This window comes from Phragmites australis, chromosome 5 (genome assembly GCF_958298935.1).
Source record: "Phragmites australis chromosome 5, lpPhrAust1.1, whole genome shotgun sequence".
In the NCBI taxonomy this organism is placed as follows: domain Eukaryota; kingdom Viridiplantae; phylum Streptophyta; class Magnoliopsida; order Poales; family Poaceae; genus Phragmites; species Phragmites australis.
The window spans coordinates 5,140,713-5,156,770 of NC_084925.1; the positions used below are offsets into that span (position 1 = coordinate 5,140,713).

Consider the following 16,058-nt stretch of genomic DNA (forward strand, 5'->3'; position numbering starts at 1 on the left):
AGTGTGTAATATTCAGTATAGTTTGTAAGCCTTTTTGTACCCAGAATCTTGTTATTTACATACGAAGTTTGACTGTGATATTACAACTTTTGTACTATGCGTATCAGCTACTTAATCCAGGGACTGATATAGGAGGCACAGGAGACCCTGGTAATGAGGGGTCTTACAGATTTGAAGATAAGTTGTGATAGATTCCGACTCGAAATGAAGCAAGACCAACCCTCCCTATAAATATAAAGAGTCATGGCCGATTGAGAGTATCCAACATCCAATCGATCAAACACAATTTATTTTATCTTTCATTTTTACCTCTTTTTTCCCTACTCTCTTTTCCAATCTCCATTGCTTCTCGTTCTTGATCTCGACGATCAAGGACAAGCCATCGGCTATCTACAATCAGGCGAGATCTCTCCCAAGTGTGGGTGACAACGAAGGTCCAACGGTATGGCACCACGACTAGGGTTTTCAAGAAAGAAGATTATCCACCATCCGCTAACCAAAGTTCTAAGGTACTAACCAATATAAGCACTCACCCCCCCCCCCTCTCTCTCATGAAGATGTTGCTAATATGATTTATCAATCTGTCGGTGCAACTATGGCTAATAGTGTTCAAAAGATGATTGAGGACATGTTGGTTGATAAGCGACCTTTAGTTTTACATATACATGATGAACAGAACTTGAAAAAGCATGTTACCAGTAATGTCAATGCTTCAATTCCTCTTGCTGTTAGAACATCACCCAGTGCTTCTTATGCGTACTCGAATAATCCTCATGATAGCTGAAATTATATGGATAGGATAGTGTTGCACCTAATCATATTACTGCTCAAATTATTAGAACTGATGGGGCACAAAACCCATATCAAACACCATATATTAATCATCATACTTCAACTTCGACTCAAACTTATAAAGCCGAAAGTTATCCCAATATGCAAACACCTTATTAACAAACTGTAGTGTATAGTGTTATGCCTATACTGCCACAAGGGTTGTGGATCACTTATGGGCCGACACTTGGAGAAAATTTTATCACGCCACCTTCTATTACATCTTATGTGCCAAATATCCATACACCACAGCCTGAGCCCGTAGTTAACCCTGTTCGGCCTGTGGCCAATTATGCTGAAATTATAAGAGAGCAAGTAGCTATTGTACTAAGAGAACAATTCGGTGCGGAGGTTAGAAGGAAAGCTCATGCATACCAAAAGCCATAATCCGAGCATTATAACGCAATCCCATAACCCCGTGATTTCAATGTCCTAGATTTCATGAAATTCATCGGGAAAGATGATAGAACAATTAGGGAGCATGTGGGTCAATTTCTTGCATAATTGGGTGAAGCTAGTTCTAATGATATTTTGAAAATTATATTGTTTTCTTTGTCATTATCTGAAACTGCTTTTACATGGTTTACATCTCTTGCTCCCAACTTTATACATTTGTGGTCTCAATTACAACAAAAATGTTACAAGTATTTTTGTAGTGCTGATATTGAATTGAGCCTTTCACATTTGACATCGGTTAAACAAAAATATAATGAACATGTTGCTAATTTTATTAGAAAGTTTAGAGATACAAATAGCCAATGTTTTAAGTTGACGCTTTCTGAAAAGGATTTGGTTGAATTAGCTTATTCGGGCTTATTGTCTCATCTTAAGAAAAAGCTAGAAGGTTATGATTTTCAGGACGTTAGTCAAGTTTTGTTGAGAGCTCTAGCATAAGAAAGCTGAGCTAAAGAGTCTAGAAATTTTCGGAGGTCAGGTGATAAAGTAAGAGTGATCGTCCTAATGTTCATATGTTGGAATGTGAATCTGAAAAGTTTGGACGATGATGATGTTGCGGTATGTATGGTTGAATGGGCTTGGTCTTATAAATCTAAACCATTTGTATACTCAGCTCTTAAGCCGATGCCTCCTAGGAGTCGGCAAGAAGAAATTAAATTTTCTTTTGATATAGTGAAGTGTGATAGAATTTTTTATTAGTTGTTACAAGAAAAACAGATTAAGTTGTCTCATGGTTATATAATTCCACCATTAGATGAATTAAAGAGACGGGCTTATTGCAAATGGCATAATTCTTATTCTCGTGCTACTAACAATTGCAATATTTTTCATTGACAAATTCAATCAGCCATTAATGAAGGATGATTGAAATTTGCGGAGATGCAAGTGGACATGCAATCGTTCCCGGTTAATGCGGTTGATCTTCAAGACAAGAGCATCCTAATTTGGCCAACTCAAGCCGAATCAACTAAAGGAAAAAATGTAATTGTTGGTGAAGAAAGGTTAAAACCTTTGGGAGAGAAAAAAAATTGTTAAGAGAGATGTTATTAGAGAAAACTCCTGAATGTAAATAATCAATCAAGATTGTGGTGCACACTTCAGCTACCAAGGGGCATGATCGTCATGCTAAGCCAAGAATGATCAACCGAAAAGCCTAGAAGTTGGCAAGTGGAAGATCAATGAAGCGAAGAGACATGACAAGGTTGAGAAGTTCAAGCCTATCTTCAATCAACTTTTGTCTAAATATGAGAAAGACAAGGCCATCTTAACTCATATGAGTCAGCCAAATGGGTTCAAGCGACCAAAATCACTTTCAAAGTAATCATCATCAATCAAGAGAAGATCGTACTACTGCCATGTACCCACCGTTTGAGCCATCGGCACCATTGCTATGGGCGCCCCCTCCTATGCCATTAACTCCTTGCCTAACGTGGGGTTATAACGGTATGTGGATGTCTTCTCCTCCTATGCAATTTTCTCCTTTTCATCCGGGATGGGCAACACCACAAAGGCCGGTATTTGATAGAATCTCACATCCTATTCATGGCCAATTGGGACATATAAATCAGCCTGGTGAAGTTCAACTTGCTAAAGTTGTGAAGAAAGTATACTAAATCAAGAAGGGTGGGGTTTCTACTCAAAGTTTAGATTCTAATATTGATAGGACAAGGACTATTGCTGCTAATATTTGAGATTGATTCGATGAAAATAGTCGTCGAAGAACTTGGCAAAGGACCGATTTTTCTTTGGTGATGATCCGGTCAAATTTAAATATGTACCTACTGTTGTCCAAGTTGCTCCAAAGGTCAATGATCAGGAAGCAGGTAGTAACAAGTCGCTTTCTAGGTATCTACAACCGAGGTGGTGTCCCTCGAGCTTATCTCACACAAAGAAGATAAGATTGCAACGGTTGCGCAAGCAAGAATCGATGGAGCAACAAGCTAAAAATTTGTGAGATGCTACTTTCAATGAGGTTAAACCAATGCAACCCATAAAGCAAATATGGAAACCAAATCTAGATGTCATAACAACCCATGCAATAGTCCTTTTGCCAACAACAACGCCATGGCATCTATGCAAGATGATAAGTAAGATGAAGAATTGCTTGATTATGGTGATTCAGCGGTGCATATTAATGATGCTTCACCGACCAAATGTATGGATATCGATATGGTTTGTATGTTACCTTCGGAATTTCGTACTACGGATGAATGAAGGTGAAGTGGCTCAATTGGACTTAGGGCCTAAAGAAACCATTTTTAAGAAACCAAAGGAGACGGATCGGCACTTGAAACCGTTATATGTAAAAGGTCATATTGATGGGAAGCCGATTTCAAGAATGCTTGTTGATGGTAGAGCTACTGTTAATTTGATGTAATACTCAATTTTTAAGAAGCTTGGTAGATATGATGATGAATTAATGAAGACTAATTTGGTGCTCAATGGATTTGCAGGTGATTCTAATGAGGCCAATGGTGGCATCTCTATAGAGCTCACTATTGGAAGCAAGACATTATCCACCGCCTTCTTCATCATTGATGTGCAAGGTAATTATAGTGTTATTCTTGGACGTGATTGGATTCATATAAATAGTTGTGTTTCGTCTACCTTGCATCAGTTTTTAATTCAATGGGTAGATGATGATGTTGAAATAATACATGCCGACACTTTGGACTATGTTGCTTCTGCCGATTAGAGATATGGCGATGCTAAGTGCTTATCGGATCTTGATCTTTCATATTATGATTTTCTTAGTGTTTACAAGGATGGATTTGTACTCGTGGTTGTAAAGATGACTTGTGACAATTAGCTCAATGATATAGTGTATCAATGAGTAGAGATAGGAATTTAGAATGGTTACAAAAGCGTATGGAGCAATATCGGTCAAATAAGAACGATATTTGTGAAGCTATTGAGGATTTAGATGAGTTAGATAGGTTGGGTCAAGGTTTTTCATCAGCCGATCTGTTAGAAGAGGTTAATATAGGTGATGCTACTACATTAAGGTTGATGTTTGTAAACAAAAATATTAAAGCCAATTAAAAGGCTAGAGTAATCGAGTTGCTTAAAGAATATATTGATTGTTTTGCTTGGAAGTATCATGAGATGCCGGGGTTTGACCAAGAGTTGGTAGAACATCGGTTGCCTATTAAAGCGGGTAAAGCGAGATTTAGACTTTATAAGTAGCCACCTGGGATATTTGTGAAGCTATTGAGGATTTAGATGAGTTAGATAGGTTGGGTCAAGGTTTTTCATCGGCCGATCCGTTAGAAGAGGTTAATATAGGTGATGCTACTACATTAAGGTTGATGTTTATAAACAAAAATATTAGAGCCAATTAAAAGGCTAGAGTAATCGAGTTGCTTAAAGAATATATTGATTGTTCTGCTTGGAAGTATCATGAGATGCCGGGGTTTGACCGCGAGTTGGTAGAACATCGGTTGCCTATTAAAGCGGGTAAAGCGAGATTTAGACTTTATAAGTAGCTACCTAGGAGATTTAATCCTAACATGCACAATCAGATTACAGAAGAGATGGACCGATTGTTGAAAGTTGGGTTTATTAGGTCATGTAGGTATGTGAATTTTGGATCGCTAACATCGTCCTGGTATGCCTATAGCCGACATGTTGATTAATGATGCTTCATGATATAGAATAATTAGTTTCTTGATGGTAATACTGGTTATAATCAAATTTTTATAGTCAAAGAGGATTTATCGAAAATGGCTTTTTGATGTCCTGGTTTTTTTGGTTTATTCGAATGGGTAGTTATGACATTTGGGTTGAAAAACGCTGGTGCTACTTATCAAAGGACTATAAATTAAATTTTTTATTATTTGCTTGGTGTTATACTATAAGTATATATTGATGGCATAGTTGTTAAATCGGATGGCAAGGATTCTCATTTATCTTATTTATGATTAGCTATTGAAAAGATGTGTTAGTATGGTCTGAAAATGAACCCACTCAAATGTGCTTTTGGTGTGTCAGCTGAAAAAAATTTAGGTTTTATAATAAATGAGGAAGTCATAGAGATAGATCCTTCTAAAATAAAAACTATATATGAATTCTTGGGTTCGGTTGCATCTTCTCTAGCGAGAGAAAAAGTTGAAGTGGTTGAATCTAAGAATTGAAGAATGTCTTTAATTGATTACTTGAAGGATCCAAGCAAAAGTGTTGATAGAAAGATTCGACAACAAATATTTAAATATGTTGAATGATAATTTATATCGCCGAATTGTGAATGGTTTGGTTCTCAAGTGCTTGGATTCAGATGAAACAAGAGTTGCTAAGGGAAAGGTATATGAAGGCATATATGGCACACATCAATCAGCACGCAAAATGAAATAGTTACTGAAAAGAGTTAGTTTTTATTGGCATAATGTGCTTAACAATAGCTTCAGGTATTATAAAGGATGTGAGGGGTGCTAAAAGTTTGGTGATATTCAATTGGTTCATGCTGCTATGATGATCCTATTATCAAATCATGGTCACTCCAAGAATGAAAATAGATTAACCCTTAGTTTATACAAACTATATTTTTCACAAAGGAAAGAAATGGGAATGTTGGTGAATTTTCAAGTCAAGCCATTTATAAGCCAAAAATTGGATTTAATCGGTCAAATATATCCTCCGTCGTTTAAAGGTCATCACTTCATCTTAGTTGCTATGGATTACTTTACCAAATGGACTAAAGTTGTTTCTCTCAAGAACATAACACATAAGGAGGTGATTGATTTTATGTTGGAGCATATGTTCATAGATTCGATGTTCCGTGGACTTTGATTACGGATTAAGGTACTTCATTTATGTCACATCAGGTACGTGAATTTGCTGAGTCATTAAAAATTAATATTCTCAATTCATCTCTATTTTATGCTCAGGCCAATGATCAGGTCGAGTCTATTAATAAAATTTTGATTAAGGTTATCAGGAAGAAGATAGAGGAACATACTAAGATGTGTCATGAGGTTCTATTGGAGGCTTTGTCGGCGCACCGCATATCTAGACATGGTGCCACTAAAGAAACGTTGTATGAACTTGTTTATGGGCAGGAGGCTATGTTACCCTTTGAAGTAAATCTTGGTGCTTTAAGATTAGCGGAGCAGAATAACTTATTAGCTATAGATTATTATGATCTAATGATGGACAAGATTGATGAAAGCTTCAAGGCTTTGAGGGAGATCAAGAGGGACAAGTTGAGGGTAATTAAGGCCTACAACAAGAAGGTGAAGGTAAAATCATTTCAACTTAGTGATCTTGTATGGAAAACTATCTTGCCTGCCGGATCAAATGATAACAAATTTGGCAAATGGTCTCCAAAGTGGGAAGGTCCGTATAGAGTGGTAAGGATTATCATAGAAATTTTATTTCATAAAAACCTTGTAAGGAAAGAAATTACCAAGAGTTATTAATGGACGATATTTGAAGAAATTTTATCTAATATGTGGCAGGATGTTTAAAGCTGATGTATTAATTACCATCATCCTAAGAGAGATTTTTGGCCGATCTTTTGATCATCACCTAAGAAGGTAGAAGGGGAGATTATATATTTATTGGCAAACAAACTTTACCAAAAAAACAGAGGGGCTCGGTATTTAGTGTGGTACTTTTGCGCATCAACACCTCCTTGAAAAACTCTACCTACCTTTTCAAATCCTTTTTTTTTTAATAAAAGTTTTCCAAAACCTACATGAACTTCTACTATATGTATCTTTCAAAGTTGCTAAATAATCTAGCTGAACGCATATGCAATACCTAAAAGTTTGTGGGTGTACATATTCGTTTATTCCTCTAATATGATAAGATAAAATAATCTAACTAAATAATCACCACGATCTCTACTTTCAGTTGAGATCGTGGTGGTTTTGGCTGTGCGGAGAGGGATTTCGGTCCAGCGGAGAGATGGTGTGTGAGGTTGGATGCGTGTGATTGGTTCTGTATGTACTGCATATGCCGATTGAGAGGAAATAAGCTAAGTGAAATTATATTTATTGAAAAGAAGAGTGTTTAGTTGGTTGTATCTGTCTATACAGGCTGAGTTGAGTTTCTGTTTAGTTGACCGAATCTGAAGCTGCATGAGCGGATGCGAGAGTTGAGATTATAATTGGTTGTTCACATAAAAATAATTTTATAACATTGATAAGTAGATTAGGCTATATAAGCAGATGCAAGAGGTTACATCTGCTGAACTAGACTGCAAATATACATTTGCATCATCAAACTAAACTGAATCAGCCCATATGAACAAATAAATATACTTCTATTTGAAGTTATTTAAATCCACCGAACCCAGTTACTTCCATACAAATAACCAATGACACCCTAAGTGGTAGGACGGATGCTGAGCGCGCGGGGAAAGTTCAGAGTTCACAGACATGATAAGAGACCTAAGCTACTCCTCCTGAGTAGAGAGTAACAAAGCATCGATGCCCTGGCCACCTGTCCCAGCTTGTGAGCGCTGCATCGCGAGTCTGTTCAGACGTACCGGAACATGTCCCCGGTGGCGCACAACGCGAGCGTCAGAGCTTCAAATTTGTCAGTGCAGAATGCAGTGGCACTCAGCCAGCCTCCGACAGTTTGAAATATCAAGTGAAGGCTCAAGGCTCCATCTCCTTTCTTCCTTCAGTTCTCCTGCGGTCCTGCCTCCTCTTTTCAAGATTCTGTGGATGACAGCTTGACATCACTGCTAGTCTAGGCTAATGGTTGGTTATGCTCAAGTTTCCTCTCCCAGGTGATGGTCTCTCGTAGATATCTTCCCGCTGACGATCCTCCGAAATCAGATGAGGATTTTTGTGCTCTCTGGATGGGTTCAGTCAGCAGTACTACTTAATAAGAACGATCGAAATAAAAGGAGAGAGAATTTGATTTCCTCCAAAGGCCCATCTTGACAGTCCTTACTTCCAAAACCAAGAAAAAATAGAGTTCCGTTCTTTTCTTCTCCGTATAGTCGGATTCCCTCGAGCTTAGTAGTTTCAGGAACTTTACCAGCATTTTGCCGCCAGAAAAATGGAACTTCGCCAGCATTTGGTTATGTAATCCGGCTCGACAAACCTCGATTATTAGGAAAAGCAATGCAGAATTGCTAGGTTGGTAATTTATCATGTTTTTTCACTGACACAATGGCTCCATAAGCATTTTCAGGAGAGACAAAAGGAGAGGAAAGAGATCGCCAGTCCTTCACGGCTCTGCAACAGTTTGCAGGCGTCTCTCGCCCGTCCAATGTTGTCTAAAGTGTCAACTCAATTCTCTTCTCTTGTTCTTGCTCCACTCCGGAAAAGAGCTGGGAAAGGAGGACGCAGGCTGTCTGAAACTGAGCCTTGGAAATTTCGTCGCGAAGAAGGGGCCCCTGCTAACTGTTTGTGGTTCGCAAGTTAGAAGCATCTTAACACAAGCATTCTGTGACTAATTAGATCGCCAAATTCCTTAAGCAAAGTACTGCTGATAGAAGTTATTGGGAACTGAGGTCTATAAAAAGTACAAGTGTCAACTCAAAAAAGCATTGCGAGTTGTTAGACATTCCCTAACCATATTCCTTTCACTTCGTTTCCTTTCCGATTCCCTTCTCCATTCATATTCCCTTTATTTTCTCTCATCTCCAATAGCTTCTCTTCGAGGGGAATCGCGAAGAGAAAGGAGAGAGAATCCCGTCCTGAAGTGAATGACCCTGAAAATCCCGTCGTGAAGGAAACCGTGAAGGGAAACCGTTGGAGCGCTGAAGAGAACAAAAATCCCTTCACGACGAAAATTTCGCCCGCGAGGGGAATCCATTGGCGTGGCCTTAGCGTGTGCGTGGGAAATTAAAAAATTACACTTGTAAAAAGTTTCCACAGGCAGGATGCTTCTGCAGATTGAAAGCTTAGGACATAAGATGGAATTAGCTATGTGTATGTTAGGTAGCATCAAGAGGGTATCTTATGTGAAAGCTAGATAATTCATTCGTAAAATTGGATTGAATTTACTCAATATGGTGCGGTACAATATATAGCTCAAACCACCCGTGGATAAACAAGGAAGGTTAGCACCGGTTGGGCAAGATGGACGCACACGCGTGAGGAGCCGTGGCAGTCGCGCATGCAAGGCAACGCGAGGCGATCCGTAGGTCCGGCATGCAAGGCATGGATGGGAGCTGGCATGCAAGGCAAGTCCGGAATGGCCGGAAGGCATCCGCAGGAGATGCTCGCTAACACCCCCCCCCCCCCCCCCGGCAATTAGTACGTCGGCACGGCAGATGTTCAGACTGGAGCGAAAATCGGTGAAGACGGATGTCGACAACCCCTTGGTGAAGATGTCGGCGAACTGAGACATAGTCGGCACATGGAGAACCCGGACATCACCGACGGCAACCCACTCACGGACAAAATGGAGATCAATCTCCACATGCTTGGTACGTTGGTGTTGGACGGGGTTCGTCGATAGGTACATGGCGCTGACATTGTCGCAGTAGACCAGCGTAGCTCGAGGAAGAGGGCTGTGGAGCTCCTGAAGAAGCTGACGAAGCCAGGCGGCCTCGACAACGCCATTAGCCACAACACGGTACTCAGCCTCCATGCTGGACCGAGAGACGATCTGCTGCCGCTTCGAAGACCACAAGACCAGGTTGGCCCCCAAGAAGACAGCATAGCCTAAAGTGGACTTGCGTGTATCGGGGCAGCCGGTCCAGTCGTCATCGGAGTAGACAACGAGCTCGTCAGGTGCAGAGCGACGGAGAAGAAGGCCATGGTCGACTGTCCCGCGAAGGTAGCACAAAATGCGCTTCACAGCAGCGAGATGGTGCTCCCGAGGATCATGCATGTATAAGCACACTCGCTGAACGGCGTAGGAGATGTCTGGGCGGGTGAAAGTCAGATACTGCAGAGCTCCAGCCAAGCTACGATAGTGAGTCGAATCACTGTCAGGAAGGGGCGTTGCCGCTTGAAGTGTGGAGTCATATAGGTGAACTTGCCGCTTAACCCACGAAGGACATTCAAGACCAAAGTACGGTCGGGAATGTACTCCCCGAGGTCGGCGAGTGCATCCGCCATGCTCTTCATCTTGCGGCAGTAGTCTGTGACAGAGAGATCGCCTTGCGCGAAGGTACGGAACTCGGCGTCGAGATGAAGGGCTCGGGTCTCACAGTTGCCGAGGAACTGGTGCTCGATGCTTAGCCAGGCTGTAAGCATGGTGTTTCCATGAACACGGACAATGTCCATGAGCTCAGGGAGACGGTGCCGTAAATCCAGGACAGCATGACGCAGTCCATGCGGTGCCACGCCGGATTGTCGGGGAAGACGGTGTCGGACATCACATGTTCGGCGAGCTAGTAGCGGCCAAGAATGAGAAGAACGAGATCACGCCACTTGTTGTAGTGAGACGAAGATGGGTCCAGAACTACCGGCACCAGGTGCAGATGTTCTGAATGCTGGCGGCCTGGGCGTGGATATTGGCCACAGCGAGGGCCTTGAAGGAGGCAGCGTTGTCGTGGTGGTCATCATGTGGGAGCACAATGTCGTCGCCGTTCGCCCCGAAAGCGGCGCATTGGCATGCCGTGGAGGCCTCGCGCTCCAGGGCAACAGCGGCCTCGCGCTCCAGTTCGAGAGCAGCAACGGCGGCACGTACGCAAGCCTGGGCGTCAGAGGCGACCTGAGCGGCTGAGCGGCGGCGGCGGCGGCGGCGGTGAGGAGCGAGCGCTGGCGAGCTCTGTCGGCGGCGGCTGGATCGGCCATGGTGGAGTGGGTTAGGGTTTGATTTGCGGAAGCGGTAGGGTACAGGAAGGAAAGACCTCAACTGATACTATGAAAGCTAGATAATTCATGCGTAAATTTGGATTGAATTTACTCAATATGGTGCGGTACAATATATAGCTCAAACCACCGGTGGATAAACATGGAAGGCTAGCACCGGTTGGGCGAGATTGACGCACACGCGTGAGGAGCCGCGGCAGTCGTGCATGCAAGGCAGCGCGAGGCGATCCGCAGGTCCGGCATGCAAGGCATGGACGAGAGCTGGCATGCAAGGCAGGTCCGGAATGGACGGAAGGCAATCCGCAGGAGCTGGCCGAGATGCTCGCAAACATTATGCAGTAACATATTGCATCCGGTAGTCGAGCACTTGCCACTTTGGCCACAGTTAGGATTGAGAGAAAAATCACATGATCTGCAAAATCCTACCATAGTTGCATCCCTGCAAGTACTACTGTTCTTCAGATGCGTTCAGAATATTGCAAGCAAAATATCTTGTATCCCTTTTTTTTAACTAGAGAAAATATCTTGCATCCCTTGTAGAAGATGAATGGTACTAGCATATACCAGTGGAACTTAGCTTTCTTCCCGGGCGGCATTTTCAACTATTTCTCGGAGAACATTCAGATTCACCGGCCTTCACTGCTTTGGTAAAAATCCATGGAAGTCAAAAAAACACACACAAATGAGCCTGAACAAGTCACATATATGTTGCCACTAGTGAGCTCTATCTGCTATGAATCCAAGCGATGTGAAGAGACCGATGATTTTTCAGAGTTCAAAAAGAGACAAATGATTCCAAGGAAATGGCGGAATGTGATTTTTTTTTTCTTTTGTAAACACCAGCTCCAATGAATTGTCAGACATCGATCACTGGCTTTTTCAGTTGTTCTTATCTATTAAAAATGCCATTTGCCATGAAGGAAAAGGAATGAAAGGGAAGGCTCATTTGCCGGGAGGATTTGATGCCCCCTATAGGGATTTTGTTTTCAGAGAGCAAGGAAAGAAAGGATGAGAATTCAGAGACAAGTTTGTGTGACCCTTATAGTCTGCCGGGAAAATTTGAATCCGACAGGTCAGATGCCTGTTAATAAAAAAGATTTGGGGGATGAGATTCCTTGTTACAAATGGCAACAAAAAATCTAGGTCTTTTACAGCCCAGGATTTTGAAATTAAATTTTGAATTTGAAAACAGTAACCGACTGAAGTTTTCAAAAAAATACCTGTAACCGACCTATATTACTGATCATTTCGGCCAAAATTTTCTTTAGTAAAATTTTATTTTTGTCCAGTGCTACTAATGTTCACAGGTACCCACCAGAAAACTTCTAAGAAATCAGATAAGAGTATTTTGGTATATCTGATATGTACCATTTGTCATTTGTTCATCTTGCCTCCTGGATGTTAGATACCAGATGTTTACCTTCTTTTAAAAAAGAAAAATAAAAAAGAAGTTACATACCAGCTGTTTAAAAAAAAACAAAAAGGGAAAATAAGTTAGATACCAGATGTTGATAACCTTTCCAAGACAAAGTAATAATATATCAGGTGGTGTGCGCACTGCACTTGTTTTTAGTTTTAAAAGTTTGCATATGTAATTGAAATTCGGTAGATTTGGCTTATCACATTTCTCATAATTGACAAAATAGTTCTAAAATTCCAATAGTACCAAGAAAAAGATTTCTATAGGCTAATCTAGGCAGCTTGCTATCAGTAGCGAACCATGATCTAGCGACTCAGTAGCATGGCATAAGAGGACACGAAAGGACTGGTCAAAAGCACGAAGTGACTCCTGGCTTTTACACTAGGGTGAAACTTGAAATGCCTCATAATCATCTCAAGCCTCTTAGCCTCTAGGTAAATCGAGTTTATTAATTAGTGTTAATCTCTAGGAGTGAGCAGGAGCTCTGATGCGGCAAAGCTTTTGCTGCATGGGAATTAACCGCTCGATGCCTCGATGGGAAGGGGAAGAAGGCCTCACGTATGACCTGGATTGATCTTTTTCAGTTCTCCTGGGTCTGGAGCTGATCGCTGTTCTAGTCTTTCTTCTTCTTCTTTGCAAGCGATTTCTTACAGTGGCCGATGAGCGTTTCTGTCAGTTGATGATACTGCACGCGTCATGAACTACATTCGACAGAAGAGTTATGCTTGAATCAAGTTGCATCGAAGATCACTTACACCTGGTCGTCAAGAAGGAGCAGAGAGTACGAACCATGCGACATACACATGTAATTTCGAGAGGATTATTTAGCATTGCACGGATTCCCAAAGCAAGCGTATATATGATATAAATTTACAGACTGCATACACTAAAACTAATCCCTCTCTTATTCATTAGCAGCTCATCCGATCCTGCAGCAAGGAAGCGAAAGAAAGAACTCGATCCTGCACGCGTTCGTGCTGATCAGCGCAAATCATAGTCGGCCAGACTAGACTGGTGGCGGTGGAATTGGTAAGGACAATCGGACAGCTTCATGTCCACGTCCCGATCGCCGACGTCCGGCCACCTGACGTCCTCGTCGCTGCTCCGCACCTTCCTCTGCCTCTCCACGCCGCAGCCCGCCTGGTCCTTGCCGGCCCTCGAAGAGAAGCACCCGCCCATTGCAAGAACCAGCCAGGAATCGAGCTGCTGCTTGCTTGGCTTCCGATGGCGAGCTGCGTTGGCGCGAGCGCAATTTATAGCGGGGTCTGCCGATGGAAGGTGCGGTGAAGCTTAGCGGGTAGCACCAAGCTGTGCTGCAGCCCGGTGCAGAATCGGAAGGATTCCGCGCAAGTTGCCGGGCGGTTTGGACGGTGGGGATCGCCCGAGGTGCCCGCCACACATGTCGGCAACCGGTGGATTCTGGTTGTTCACTGAGCGCTGGCCTTGGGTGAGCAGCAGCAACGCTGCTGCAGCCATTCTTTTTCTCCCCGGACTTGCAGTGCTATTCAGCGTTCACTGCTGCCGCCATTCTGTATGGGCTGCGTCAAATTGCCGGCTTTGTTTGGAATGCCGAAAATTTACGCGATTCCTGCAGGAATTGAACTGTTTAAGCACAATTTTATGAGAGAAAAATGGTATGTTCCAAACGAGACTGTGGTAGAGTGATTAACGGAATTGCAGGACCAGCCCATGCACTCCTTTGAACACTCCTAAAAGTAAATTCAGGTAAGGGAGAGCTGTTTTAGTAGTACTTCCCCTCAAGAACACGCAAGCGATAGGGAGCTGCTGTTCAAATGAGAGTTTCTGGATTCTGTTCAAGTGAGAGTTTCTTGATTCTCACTGCCACAACGAAGTTGCTATGATGCACTGCTTGTTATTTGAATCACAGAGGGAATTTCAAATGTGATGCCATGAGCTAGCCTCATTGGCCGCAGGTGTTTTAACTTTTTTACCTAAGAAGTTGCCAAGAATCTTTTCTTGAACTTCCAAGTGGGAAATTTGTTGGAGGAAAGCATCGAATGGCCAAATTCACTCGTGTTAATCCTGGAGGAGAAAAAAGGTTTCTCAACCATCTCCAAAATTTTACAAGTGGCCGCATGAATCTTAACAAATTATGAGCACCCTGATTGTTGTCTTAACTAACCTTCATATAGGGAAGGCACATAGCCTGGTCCTGACAGGCTAGTCAAAGCATAAGTTCTGCCTCTATTACCAACCACCTTTTCTTCTTTGACTGGCGAATTGGGGGCTTTTATGACATTCAGTAAAATCTATTCCTTGTAGATGCAATTGAAATGTGATGCGCGTAGCACACTGTAAAATCCCAATTGCCAAAAGGATCCTTCAGACTTCTCTAGTTGTTCTCTGAACAAATCTAGCTGTCCAGCAATGAACCCCTCTCAGATATGAAATTACATGAATATATATAACTGCTAATCATAGAGAAAAATCCAAGTATAACGTTCAGATGGGGGGGGGGGGGCTGTTCAGAGAAGGAAGCTTATGACGATAAGCCAGCATCTCAGAGTCACTAATACGTTTAGTCACTTCAGTGTCATTTTTTAACAAGACCCTGGTCAAGATTTGGCATATATCTTTACCTCAGGGCCCATGGCACAGCTTCCTGTTTAAGGGAACCTCAGAGCAACAAACCTTGATTTGCACGCAATTCCGTGATCTCGCACCCCTGATCAGGATTCCACAAAAAGCAATTACTGGAAAAAAGTAGCATTCATATTGCTCTAGTTCTCTACCATTTTCTAAAACAATAATTCTCTACCATGTTTAGTGCTTAACAGACTTGAAGAAGTTTCTTTCATCAAATCATTCCTACTCTGTTTGGATATACAGTGTATATCTACGCATATGGCATATCTATGTACCCATATATTATAATACAAGATACCTGACTAATGAGGGCCGATCAAAAAGAGGATTATGCTATGTAAAAGGGATTTTAGTTAGTGTTACCTGGACACTCGTGTCCAAATTTATTTGCCGAATCGAACACCTTGAATCCGAGTCGGATTCCGACATCCATGTCGGATTTCAAGTTGTATTTCACGTGTCCAAATTTTCTTTGCCGAATCGGACATCCGATTCCGAGTCGAATTCCGACACCCGTATCCGTATTCAGGTAACAATGATTCTACTCCCATAAAGATCTCACTCATCACATTGCACAGTGCAAGCTGTGCTGCCTACAACTCCCAAGGCAGGGATTCTACTCACAATGCTTTCCACAGCTGGGTTTGCCATGTTTGATGAGGGAAGCTGCAAAATGCAAGATCTCTTCACTTTTGTACCATGGGCTCATCACTTAGTTTAGCCCCCACCGTACATGTAATGCGCTCTTTCTGTAATCACAATATCGCGTCGATCATCATTCATAATAACGATTTTTAGGCAGAATCCTAATGATGGGAAGAAGTCCAAGAGTTGTTAGGCGAGAGCTACGAATTTAGATGTATCGAAATGTTTGCGTCCTGATCCATGTCAAATTAATTGGATTCTCCATGCAGTAAAGCTGCACCAGCTTTTTTTATGTGTTTTTTGTGTCCATCGGTTTTTTATGTGTTTTTAGTCCAAATGGCATTGGAAGATGTTGCTAGAGATGAATCTTGGCACGA

At 42.1% G+C, this 16,058-nt stretch overlaps 1 pseudogene; it reads left to right on the top strand.

Moving 5' to 3' along the window:
* Positions 1-3,493: 3,493 nt before the first annotated feature.
* Positions 3,494-6,822, top strand: LOC133917428 (uncharacterized; annotated as a pseudogene).
* The last annotated feature ends 9,236 nt before the right edge of the window (positions 6,823-16,058 follow it).